This window comes from Triturus cristatus, chromosome 7, assembly GCF_964204655.1.
Source record: "Triturus cristatus chromosome 7, aTriCri1.1, whole genome shotgun sequence".
Taxonomy (NCBI): Eukaryota; Metazoa; Chordata; class Amphibia; order Caudata; family Salamandridae; genus Triturus; species Triturus cristatus.
This window is the reverse complement of record NC_140590.1, coordinates 526,064,252-526,077,871: the sequence shown is the minus strand read 5'-3', so window position 1 is coordinate 526,077,871 and position 13,620 is coordinate 526,064,252.

The window sequence follows — 13,620 nt, the reverse complement described above, 5'->3', positions numbered from 1 at the left end:
ACTACCTTTGGGACAGCCACAAAAAAAATCGTCAAAAAACACTGGACACTTTTGGCTTCACTACCTGAGTTAGCCAAAGAACCATTGTTTTCTTTCAAAAGAGGTTCTAATCTCAAAGACCGGCTAGTGCATGCCTTTAAAGCCCCAGACCAAAATATAGTGAACAACATGCGACAGCTTTCACCTGTGATTGGTCATTATAAATGCAGTAATTCCATAGCATGCTCTAACACAGTTAATTTGAAATCCTTTGAACTTAATGGCGAGAAATTCAAGGTGAAATCTTTTTCAAACTGCAACACCAGTAATGTTGTCTATTGTATACAATGCCCGTGTGGCTTAAAATACATAGGCAAAACTACACAAATGGTTAAAAAACGGATCTTACAACACCAGTCAAGAATTAGATGCAAGGTCGAAAATGCACCACTCGTTAACCATTACATCAGAATGAAACATACTGAAAAAGACATGCTTTGGTGGGTTATTGAAGTAGTGAAACCTACAATTAGACAGTCAAATGTTGACCGCACTCTCACAATGAAAGAAAATCGTTGGATTTGTCTTACTGATAATATCAAACAGGGCTTGAACTCCGCCACAGAATGGCATACCTTAGCATGCCTAGTATAATAACAGAATGTAGAATACTCTCCAACAACACTCCGAGCATCTAATTCAGTATGTCTGAGTTTGGCTGTTTTCGTAGTTGAAATGTCTCCTGTTAACATATGCGGTTGTTTTGCTCACTATTTGATGACCAGTTTGATTGTAATTACATTGTAACTGTTAATGTCAACACAGTTTTAACTATGACTAAATGCATGATCATTTTGTTACCAATATATGTACTTGAGGTAGTGTATATGTTCACATAATAGTTTGATGTACAATACTTGATTGTATAATATGATTCTGCCTTATACAGGATGTATATAACTAAATACAAAAATGCAAGTTTACACAATTCATGCTCGAGATATATAAAACATGATCGCATTTACATCGAATATTGTATTGTTATCCTAGTTGTATATATGTACATGGTGGTCAAGATATGCGACTGTTTCCCTTAAATTTGACTTTGGTACTGCGAAGGATCAAAGAATCGTGATTTGTATCTATGAACATTACTAGCTAAAATTAACAGTGCTTATTCGCAATGTTTTCCAATTCCCTGATTTTTAATTCTCCGTGCTGAATCATGTATTCTAAATATACAGTACCTTACTAAGTAACAGTCGATACATAATTAGAACTTCACAGATTTTTTCCATCACATTCTGGATGTAACGATTATCACAAGATGCTAGATCATTAGTCTAAAACAACTGAGATAGCTTAAGATGGCCGCTCTATTACATTAATTAATATACAACGACATCTAGTCTAATTATGCCGTTTTTACCCGGCATAGCTTCTTCCAGGATCGTACCAATTAATGTTTAATAAACAAACTTAGAGCTTTGTAAACTATCCCATCGAAGGCTGAATGTAATGAGCACCGGCATCACTATTAGTCTAAACAACGGAGGTAGTCAAAGATGGCCGCTTCCTTAGACTGCTCCCCCAACTCGATGCATTTCCGGTTCCAATCATAATGGCTCCCGCCTCCTTGCCGTTCGGCTTTATAAACGCCAAATCATCACCAGTCAAATTAGGCGTTCTTGACCGTAGCAGACCTTTGCGTGTTCGATTTTCAACAAAACATGTAAGTAGACTTCCCCCAAGTGCGTTCAACTGTCCTGTGATATAGAGATCCTTGGCTTGTTGGGTTATGCTGCTCTGATGTGGGATGGTTTTCCAGTGGTTTAATTACATTTTTGCCTTTGGGTTGGGCTGTTCACCGATCGCTCTCTCTCACCAGTTAGACCTCTCGCACTTATAACTTGAAATAGGACACGAAAGCCATTTAGTTCCTTAACGCAAGCTGTTTATCACTAGTATGATTACTGATACAACAATGCATGCCGTAGCAGAGAGACCTTAGTCCTTGAGATTTGTTGATAAAGAGTAAACGTAAATATCTCATTAATCATGTTGTTGAACAGTGCTCTGCCCCGGTTTTAAATATAGTCCTCGAACATAGCCCTCTCATTGCATTGACCCTAATTTGGCCTAGATCGACATTGATGCTGAGCTATTCACAGAAAGAACATAGTAGAGATCGTCACTGATCGATCATAAATTAAGTCAATATCAGCTGTGATTCGCATCATTTAAGCACCAAATTATGACATTGAGTGTACTTGATTAAGAGTATCTTTCTGATAGGCATTTTCATATGTACATAGAACAGATGGCCTATTACCTTAGAGACATCTTAGATATAAGCTATGGGTTAATGCTGTTGCATTTATTTTCTTATTTTGCTACACAGTTCCGATATTATACGAGGAAGAACTTTCTCCCGTCCATATATCTGTTGTTAGAAACTTGGAAGGCCAATTGGTAGGATTTATTCCATTACTTCTTCTAAAATTAACAATATTTTATTCATGTATGTTAAATGCTGTGCGTTTCACTTTGGTTTCAGTATCAACCGGAACGCCCATACTACGATTAAATACGAGTATCGTGGGATTTCTAAAATTCACGAAGTAAGCATATTTACCTTTTCGTCAGAATGCCTCTCCATAGATAGGCGATTACTCCAAATTTCGAAACACCTATAGGATGACATAAAAAAGAATATCGCGAGATCTCTATAATTCACGAAGTAAATTTGTTTCATCGCCAGAATGTATCTTTATACATAGGCCAACACTCATAATCTGGAAAGTGAAAACGATAACTGTTCTGTAGATAACTCTTGTAATACAGTACTAAGATATGGTTTACAAAATACTAATAAGATTACTCTTCACACACGGGTTGTCTTAAATATATTTGTATTGAATACAGATAACACAATCATGTTAACATTTTTGTAACTGTTTGTATTATGTTCACATAGGGGTCTTTTTATGCAATAAATTAACTGTCCTGAAGATGGTCTGACGGACTGCTGCCACCAAAGATCGAAACGTCGACTCCATCATCTATTTTCGCAATATCCGTTACACACAGTCGATTATCTTCTCAACAATGAGATTGGTCTCTGTTAGAATTGCACTGGAATAGATGTCTCTTGATGAAATGTGGATTTGATGTAACCCTCCTTTCATGATTTATTGCTCAAAACCGATGGTTCTTATGTACTCCTTTTTATTCTGATTTATACATAAAAAGATTTGTGTTCATTTCACAAAAAAGAATTCCCGTGTGTGTACTCTTTGTATTTGATGATTATTTCAGGAGATAAATTTCTTCTTGGTGTAAAATTTGTTTAAATGCACCCACAATTTGCTGAGAAATACAACCAAGTAATTAGTTTGTCTTAAACAAAATCCCTTGTCGGCACTTTGCCCGTTTCAATTCACCAGCCCAAGCCCTCAAGGGTATCTTGGGTTTGCCCTCCAATTGTTTCTGTAATCGAATTCGTCATTTTCTTTTTGCTATATGGGGTGAATCGGTTCCGGAGATTTGGCTTATCCTATTCACTTTGTACATTTATTCCATTATGCTTAGATTGGTGTACATTAATCTGTTCAGAGTTTTCAATAAACACACTAACCTGAGTTCAGTTGGGGACCTGAGTTCTTGCATAGCAGTTTGGATACTTTGGAATTCAGATATTGTGAAAAGGAGTTTTCTCTTTACCTCTCATGCTGCACAACAAGAACCATTGACAAACTATTGAGGAGGATGGGTTCCAGCTTTCCCAGATGGTAGCAATGGAGGGAAACTTAGAACTGAATCTAGAATAGCTCTAGTGCCCCACCCTAGCATCCCTAGCATAGAACCCATAATAGAGAATTGGAGGACAAGCGGAGTACCAGTGACATGTTTCACCACATGTCACTGGAACTCCGCTGGTCCGCCAATTCTCGATTATGTCCAGTAGGAGAGGAGACGTGAGTATTATTAGGGTTGTGTGTGTGTGTGAAAGCTATTTTGGATTGCAGTGAAGAATTGATTGTGTGATGTCTGGCTGAGATGTTGTGAAAGTTGTGTCTATGTGGTGGCAAGTTATTGTTGAAGTTGTTATCTGGTCCGACGTGAACTAAGATCTCTGGATATATAGTAAGGTGCAGAAGACACCGTGTTGTATTTGTCTGCTGAGTTTTGTTTGGGACTTCATTGATGGCCAAACATAAGAGAGGGAACTTGTGTGAATGGGACAATTTTGAATATTGTGGTGGACTTCCTTGCTCAGAAAGAGAGACTATACTGATTCAGGTGATTCCCCTCTGCTCGAGGTTTCATTGTGAGAGTGCGTTCATAGAGTGGTTAAATTCTATTGATTCTTTTAGTGAAGAAGACAATTGTTGTTTGAAAGGAAATGTGTGTGTGCAAAGAAAATTGTGACGGAGGGTGAGCTGTTGCGAGGAGTGAAGGTGACATCAGAGTCTACTGCGCTGGGATAGGTTGAATCAGATATTTGACATTGTATTGTTGTTGGAACGCCGAGAATTTAAAATTGAAGTTTAATTGTGTCCTAAGGACAAGAAGTGTAAAATGAAGTGTTTTAAAGCAGTAAGAGAGATGTTTAGAAGAGATGTACAGGTTCCTACTGGAATGGGTGAAGAGGCACTCCTGGAGGAATCACAGCTCACTATATGGCGACAATCGGAGGGCTTCACACTATCATTTGGCTTAAGAATTGGCAAAGATCACTAAGAAAGAGGGTGCATTGACATTTCCATGCTATGGCACATTTAATCTGAGAATAAATGAGCATTTGAGCGGAATTTGTTTGCAAGGAAACCATTACCTAGACCTACACAGTTTGAAGTGCTCAATGAAAGGGAGCGGGCAGTCCATGTGAAAATGAGGGGCCAATACAAAGGGAAAATTATGAAAGCAATGTGAGCATATGCAGATTCAAGGTGGGACAATCAACAAAAGAGGTGGAGAGTAGATTAGATTGAGGGAGTGAGATTGTACCCTTTATTAGTGACTGATAGAGACAATATGGGGGACAAAGGAAAGAGAGGACGAAAGGGTAAAGGAGGAGAGGGATCAGAATACAGCAACATTGATGTTGGGATAGTTTGTTGGATGGGCTGTTGGCAGAACATCCACCCCGTATAGCCTGTCATACCCTGGGAATGAATAAAACTTGGATGTCATTAATAACACTGTTAGTCTTTAGCTCCAGTGACTCCTAACCCGAATGTCGTAGGGATTCTTTCACCAGGAAAGTCCCAAGCTTAGAGGAGGGAGGCGATGTGAACATTAGTCCCAGATGTCCCACCACGTTGCGACTCCAATCCTGCTTCGAGAATTCCTGATGCTCTTACACTACTGTCTCTTTAGAACATGCAAGAGTTGATGGTCGTCTGGGAATCAGTCATGCTTCATTGCAGGTATACTGCTGCACAACAGGTTCTCTGCGCCTGTGCAGCCTGAATCTGCGATGACCACCAGCTAATCTGTGCTGAAAGGAACTCTGCACAAACAGATATTTGTTTTCAAATGGAGCGTTTCTTATTTCACTTTTATGACTGTTATTCTGCACTGCTTAACGAGCGGTTGTTGTCAGGGTGAGCGGCGGCTCCTCCACTATGGTAGAGATGTGTGGCTCACCCATCAGCCTCAAAACTTTAGGAAAAAAAACAATAATATATTTTTTTTATTATTGTTTGATTTTTCTTAATATAGCTGAGGCTTGGGGGTAGGGCTGTCACGGAGGGGTAGTGGTGGCCAGGGCACTGTTGTCAGTGCGCATGACGGTTTGTCCGGCTGTCATGCGCACTGAAGATCTCTCCAACTCCAGCTGCATTGCTGCATTGGAGAGAGCAAGCACAGGCTCCCAGTCTCACTGGGAGCACAAATCCTCGCCGCTCTGGCCAATCCTGACGCTGCTTTCAGCATTTTGAAAGCAGCATCAGGATTGGCCACAGGGTACCCTGGGAGCCTCTGCTCGTGAGGACGGAGCAGAAGGGTGGAATTGCAGTGATGCAGCAGGCAAGTTATTAATTTACTTTATTTGTGTCTTTTGTTTGTCATTCGCCCCCCTCCCTCAGTCTCCCTGCCCTGCCACTCTGCTGGGACACGAGCTGCTACTGAGTGAGCAACCACTTTGCAACCACAAGGCTGTAGGCACAAATGCTTGGTGAGCAAAGCTTTCAGCTGAGAAAAATGCAGTACATTGCAGTGGCAGCAGCTACCGCTGTACAAGAAACCCTAACAATGATCCTATGGGAGGATGCTTAAATACATTGCTTATTTGTATTGTTTGCATTACGGAGACCTGGATTCCAATGTTGGCTTCGGAACTTGGAAAAAAAAATTGAGATTTTAATCAAATCACTTTTCATCCTGTTCTTCAAATTATAAACGAACGTGATGTGATGTGAATAAATGTCCAATTGTATCCTCCCACTCACCATCCATATTCTCGCAGATATCGCGGTTTTAGTAATTTGGGTTCGATCGAACCAAGAATAATCTGTTTACAGCAGCTGCTTTAAGATTCTTTTTCTGCAATAACAACATCTCTCTAACGCTGCCCACTGTGCCTTGGAGCTAGTTTCTTGCTGTACCAGCCACACACAATAAAATAAAAACCTAAATACAACCTCATGCTTATAGGCTGAAAGAACTCTGAATTCAGAGCTGCACTCGAGGCTGCGAGGAGAATCCCCTCTAGGGATCCTGCTATCAGGTCAAACAAAACACATTCATTATCCAACAATACATCTTTCACAGCATCTGTTTTTTAAAATATAACTTCTCTGGCTAATTAGCGTCGCACACAATAAATCCTTCATAGTGTTGTCTTTAAAATCGAATGTACCTGGTTAATTAGTAAAGCAAAGAGCCTCTTGCTGAATGTTGGTATTGCGTGTACATTCATAAATATATCATATTTTTAGGCACATGGAGAATCCCCTCATGGGCTTAATCAAATGCAGTTTTGATAAACATGTCTGTATTCTACAGCACGTCACGATGTGCTTCACAGCTGCTCAGTGTGACAGGTCCAATATGACGGGCACATGCAAGGGTCCAGAAGGGCTGGATCCGGGCCAGCTTTTCCGCATGGCCACTGACAGAGTGTCTTTTAGATTACTTGTATGTACGTTTATTTTATGTGGCTATCGTTGAAATCCGGCATGGATCAAGCTATTCTGGACCCTCACTGGAAACCCCTGCACCATGTTACACAACACCTCTTGAAAATGTAAGTCTAGCATCTTCTCCAGTAGGTACTGAAAGGAGGCCAAGGCTCCACATATAGTGGGCCATAAGTATAATAGGACAAATAAAGGATAACTTCTCTTGATCTAGCATACTCATAAGCATTATGATAATAATAATGCATACTATGGTTGTTTGATCTTTAATGGTTGTTTGATCTTTAATCGCCTTGTGGAACTGTGACCTCCATTTGAGGGACTTGGCACAAGAGATCCCCGAGGAGATGATCAGTGCGCCTAACAAATATAATAATGATATCAGGTTTTCCAGAACATTAGACCATTCATTTACTGGGAATTTGGGAAACACTCCAAGACATCACCCATTATTGATCATGTTCACCAATCTGGCAGACTTTTAACTTTGTGATGTTTACTAATCAGCTAAAGTTCTAACTCACCTTCTGATCTATAACATGCACCACACAGAAAGGTGCCACAGAATGTCGATGAAAGGGAAGATTGTAAGCTAGAATATACAGTAAGATTTTTTTTTTTTTGCATTGGCCGTAACAGAACCTTTATTTTTCTTCTAGCTCCCCTATTGTCTTCAACAAGCTTTCTTTTCCAAGACACAAAATTATGGAAAAATATAACAGCACGGAATGAGCAGGTTTGTAGTAGCAATTGATTTGGAGGGAACCCCTTGGACAAATGTGCTTCTTCACTTAAGTCATCATGATATGCAATTTCAATCTTAGGATGAAGAAAAAACGACTCACCAAGATATAAAGGAACTTAGGGCCATATATACAAAGCATTTTTGCTGTCTGAAAAGGCTCAATTTGCAGTATAGGGCCATGTTTGACTGCAAAAATGCTTTTTTCACATGTACAAAGCACAAATTGCCATTCAAAAACATGCCACTGATCACAATTTGTGTTTAGCGAATCAGTATTTGGAAGAAGCGTGTTTATGGCGTCCCTTCCAAATACAGAATCACAGTGGTATGAATGAATGTTTTGCGACCAAATTGCGGTTGCAAAATATTACTTTTTACCCATGCCTTAAAGGAGGTGGTAGCCACTCATAACTGGGAAGGGGTTCCTAGGGCCTTCTTTCCCTGAGTGAATGTAGAAACTAATATTTTTAAGAGATTTTAGGCGCAGGCAGAGATCCCACAGACCAAGGCCTTTTCTTTAAACGAAACTTTTTTTGAAACGTATCCCATTTTCCTTTACGAAAAATGGGCTGCAAAAAAAAAAATTGCTTTTTTAAAATGCTATGACAGACATGGTGGTCCAACCCCAGCAGGCCACCATCCCTGTTATGTCCGCAATTCCCAGTGGGTTCCAAACTGAAACCTACCTCATCAATATTCATGAGGTAGGTCGATTTGCAAACCACTAGGAATCGCTTTTTGAGAGGTGTTCAATTTTGTACATTAGGAATCAGAAAGAATGGCAATTAGGAAATCGCATTACCTAGATTTTGATCATATGGCCCTGGTATCGTTTGAGATTTCTGTCCTACTTGCAGGTCAGTACCTGGACTGGGTTTCCACCAAAATTGGGAATATTTCAGAATTATGGATCTTACATACTTTATTACAATGGTATGAACGCTCTATGACGGCTACAATCGTTTTTGGAGCCTGCTCCCATCAGATCACTGGTAATCACATTTTCTAAGACTCTGTTAAAGCAAATGGCACTTGTGTGTTATTTAAAACTGATCCTGGAGCTATTGCTGAAGCAAAAAAGAACTGGACAGTGATATCTGATTTGGGGAATGGAGGCGCTACTCAGGAGAAGTAGCACACAAAATATTTGGTATTAGCTCTCTGTCTTCATTACAGTGCTGCAAGGTGAGGAGAACCACTGACCTCCCCAAGACTAGCGGCCTAAGCCAACTAACATATACAGAATAAAATCCTCAGCACACATATGTTATATCACAATACATGTGGACATGCGTAAAGTGAGCACAAATTAAATTCCCATGTATGCGACGAAACACGTGTCGGCTGTCTGAACATCCAGAAATAAAAGAAAAAGAACGAGAATTCACCTACTTGTATTTAATTTGTGCTCACATTACGCATGTCCACGTGTATTGTGATATAACATACATGTGCTGAGGATTTTCTTCTCTATTGCTGAAGCATGTGCATTCCAATATCTCTAGTGCCTGGATATTGGGGAAACTATCTGCAACCAGTGCAAAAAGATCTGCAAAAAAGAGGATAGGCCTGAACCTGGAAGGCTGATGGAAAAAAACCAATTGACCGATCTGACATAACCCCCTACAAAACACCCAGGAGAGGTTGCCAGAAAGTGATCTACAAGGTCAATGAAATCTCACTATTCTTCTTGAAGAATTGAGGGTATTTCAATATTTCTGGTAGATTACCAGATCAGAGGCCACAAAAAATAAATCAGTCACAAAATACTCCATTTATTGTGAAGAGCTGCACAGCTTCCTTCATTTAAATATTCAAATACTTTGTGATATCAATAAAACAACCAATTCAGTCTCCATATCTTCTATGTTACAAAACTTCTTATCAGCTTTGAGATGTTAAACCTATCACAACTTCTACCGGCTGCTGGAAAATGAAGGCATCTGAAGAACCACCTCCTTTATTCTTTCTGAAAGACAACATGGCAACTCTCACCCTTAACCTCTCTCTCACAGGGCTGCGTCCCCAGAACCTTAAAATGTGCACCAGGCACCCAATGTTAAAGAGTCACAATGCGGTCAAACTACCAATCCATCTCAAATGTCTATGGGCCAGATGTATCAACAGTAAGATAAATGCTTTCCTAAATGCAATTATCTTTGAATCACAATTTGGAAGTCGGTATTGCTAATTATGAAACTTTACATTTCCAAATATCGATTCCTAGCAGAACCTACCTCATGAATATTAATGAGGTAGGTTGCAATTTGCGACATTAGGAATCGCGTCATCACAGTGACTGTGGTCTGCTTGGGGCAGCAGAACAGCATATCTGTGATTGCTTTTTAATAAAGCAAACTTTTTTTTAAATGCAGCCCATTTTCCTTAGAGGAAAATAGGATGCATTTAAAAAATAGAAGATTAAGCTTCATTCTTTAACAGTAGGCAGTGGTCCGTGAGACCACAGCCTAATCTTCAAAAATATTTTTTTAAACATTCTCAAAGGGGGAGCAGACCCATGGTGACCGCTTTCCATTTGTGAATGGGTTACCACCAACTTTAAAATGGTAGTAAAATATTAATGTTTTGCAACCAAAATGTGGTCACAGAACATTAATACATACCATTCCAATTCGGTATTTGGAAGGGTTGCCCTAAACACACCCCTTCCAAATAACACATCTAGATGTATTTGCAATCCCAAATTGCGATTTGGTAGCATGTTACCAAATTGCAATATGGGATTAAAACATGCCAAAATGCCTTTTGTGTTCGCAAATGTCCTGATTCTGAGAAAAAGCCTATTTCCAAACGGAAATTGACTAGATATGACTGACCCTATTTCTCCAGCAGGATTATGGGAGGGCAGGTGACACATCAACCCCTCGAAATCGTGAAAAGTCACTCAGTGCCCCATGACTGTCAATGAAGATCCATACTATTTGTAGTGACAAATATCACCATGGCAGGCACCAGGTAAGATCTCCTCATGTCCCTTGCGATGCCCAAGGCCATACAGACAGACATGTAGACAGTATGTGAAACAATGGACTACCACATACACCTGAACCAGTGACAAAAAGGCATGGGATGACACACCTAATCTCCAATAGACCTGGTAAAATGTTATTAACCAGAGCCGACAGGTTAAAATCACGACCTCATGCACTATATATTTACCAGCTCTTGGTCATGAGATCCAAGCACCAATAATTTCCCAGCAGCAATCTCAGTTCCAAACATAACAATGTGACAAGAAGGTCTATGAAAGTCTCATGCATATCTTAGAAGTAAATTAAAATGGTTGTACCTCACAGACTCCAAGATGGAGATTGTAAGGAGTGGGATCAGCCCTGACGACAATCTATCTTCAGACTGTTAGAGCAGAAGAGGCTGACATGTCCCACCAAAATCAATAGACTAGGTTTTTGGTCTGTCTACCGCAAAATATTAGCAGTTGTGGCAAATACCAACTTCCAGAATATCATGCTATCAATACAGATAAAGTACTAAGTAGACCTTAACAGAAATCTGATTGTGTCCTAATTAAGGTATTGCATTTATATGCTGAAGTACCAAAAAGACAGATTCAAATACTCTAGAGGTTTCAGACTTTGTCGAACAACTAAGGCTTGAAAAAATCTGATCACATGACCTTGATTGCTGACAATGCACAAGCACATTACTTGCTCCAGGATTCCTCCAGAATGCAAACAACGCATTCTCAAATTACTCAGTTGCATGCAGGTGGAGTTTATACAGTCTGTTGCATTTTGATGTTATGTACACTGGAACCCTTCTTGGTTCTGGGGCGGACTCTGAACAGGAACTACGTCATATGGGGGGGTTTAGGTTGTGGTTAATATTCAGTATCAGATAATGTGCAGTGTGTGAGTGTATGCTGAGGAATAAAAATGTTTTTAACTACAGCTCCCATGTGGCGAACTTCATCTGCATGCTCCAGGGCTGGGGAAGATGCTACATCTGGTGACAAGTAGGGGAGACATACCCTGAAGAAAACAAGGCTGCTCTTCTTGAGAGTTTGCAATGGTACGTCAAACTGCTTGTGCATGCCACATGTGCCTTAAATCGATTCACAACAGTCTGCAACTGGTCCATGTGGAGTCGAAGTCCTACTCCAGCCCTTACACGGTCAAAGAAGTAAGTGAAGGCCCTGCAGAGGAGCACATTTAAACTACCCTCTAAAACTGCCAGTGAAGTGGTTGACATTGCGTTATGCTCCAAATACAGAGCAATTACTCAAACAAAGCAGAAAGATAATGGCAGCGAAAACCAAGTGCAATAGAATTTACTCAATATCAAAGGCAAATGAAGCATTCTACGACCTCAGATCGGGCGTGGTGACCCAAGTTCAAGCACATGGGTTATGCTTGCAGAAGTTGCAGGAACGGCCAGGTTCAGCGAAAACTGTCTAAACAGCATGCACTCTCAATAGCAGAAAAAGGGAGTGCAAGATACAATGCAGCCATGTTCCTGAAGCCACGACTGCCCTTCGGCACTTTTAAGAAGCAGAACATTGGTACCAGGTGGGCTGTGTGGATTGAAAACATTCAATGACTTCAGAGATGCACTGACAGAAGAAGATGAAAAGATCTTCAAATAATTGAGAAACCTTGCAGGCGATGGAGTAAAAGAAGTTCTAAAGAAAATTTCAAGACTAGAGGCACTTATTAATCACTGCAAGTTCTGTGATTTCACCGGCAAAGAATCCAAACACCTCAGATTCATTGAAGGCTGCCTTTCAGATTCATTTATAAGGCACACTTTGAGAGAAGTACACAGCTTGGAGAAAATGTTCATGGCTGCAAGAGCAGAAGAATGAGCAGACCGACAAGCTGCTGACATAGAAACAGGATCAGCCCACAATGAAACCGTCCTGGCCGTGAAACGCAAGCACAAGCAAAAACACGATGCATGCAAGTCGACATTTTTATAGAAATCAAAATGATGCTTCCGATGTGGATTTTTGTTTCTCTATGAAGGTGATTGTCCAGCCATCGGGCAGGTCTGCAAAAGTTGTGGAAAAAAATATTTTCATAACTATGTGCGGAGCTAAAGAAAAATAAAGTATGTCACGATGGAAAGAAAAGATGGACACAAGAACATTCCAGAAGCACTCTCACCATGCCCACAAAACCAAAAAGCAACATCAGCTACGAAAAATGGATCAATCGTCGTCAAGCTCATTGTACAAAGGTTCTTCAACGTCACTATTGAATATCAGTGTAGAAGATGGCTATGCGCTGATCATATCTACAGAAAGACGGCATGCACATGTGGGGTTGGCTGCCTGTAAAGATACTCACAGTTCAAAGAAAACTCACCAACCAAAGCGACAAACTTCATTTGGACACTGAATCAAAATTACGTTGAAAGTCAACAATCACCCAGTGACTTTTATCATAGACACTGGTGCGTCGATTAATATTATGCCCGTGAAAAAGTTCTACGGCTTATCCCTGTGCCTCACCTCACTACAGCAGGCATAAAGGTACACACCCGGGCCACTTCTGAGACAATGAGAAGCCAACGGTTGTTCACAGTGACAATTCAACACAAAAAGACAAAATGCAAGCCACTTTTCATGTTCTACAAGGGACTTCATTGAGCGCCTGTTTTCTCAGTTTTACCACCGCTGTTGACATGGGGTTAATATCCCCTAACTACAACCTCTGTGCTCAGTCTGAGATTACAAGTTGATTCCTGTCGCTGTTGCATGGCCAGGGCAAA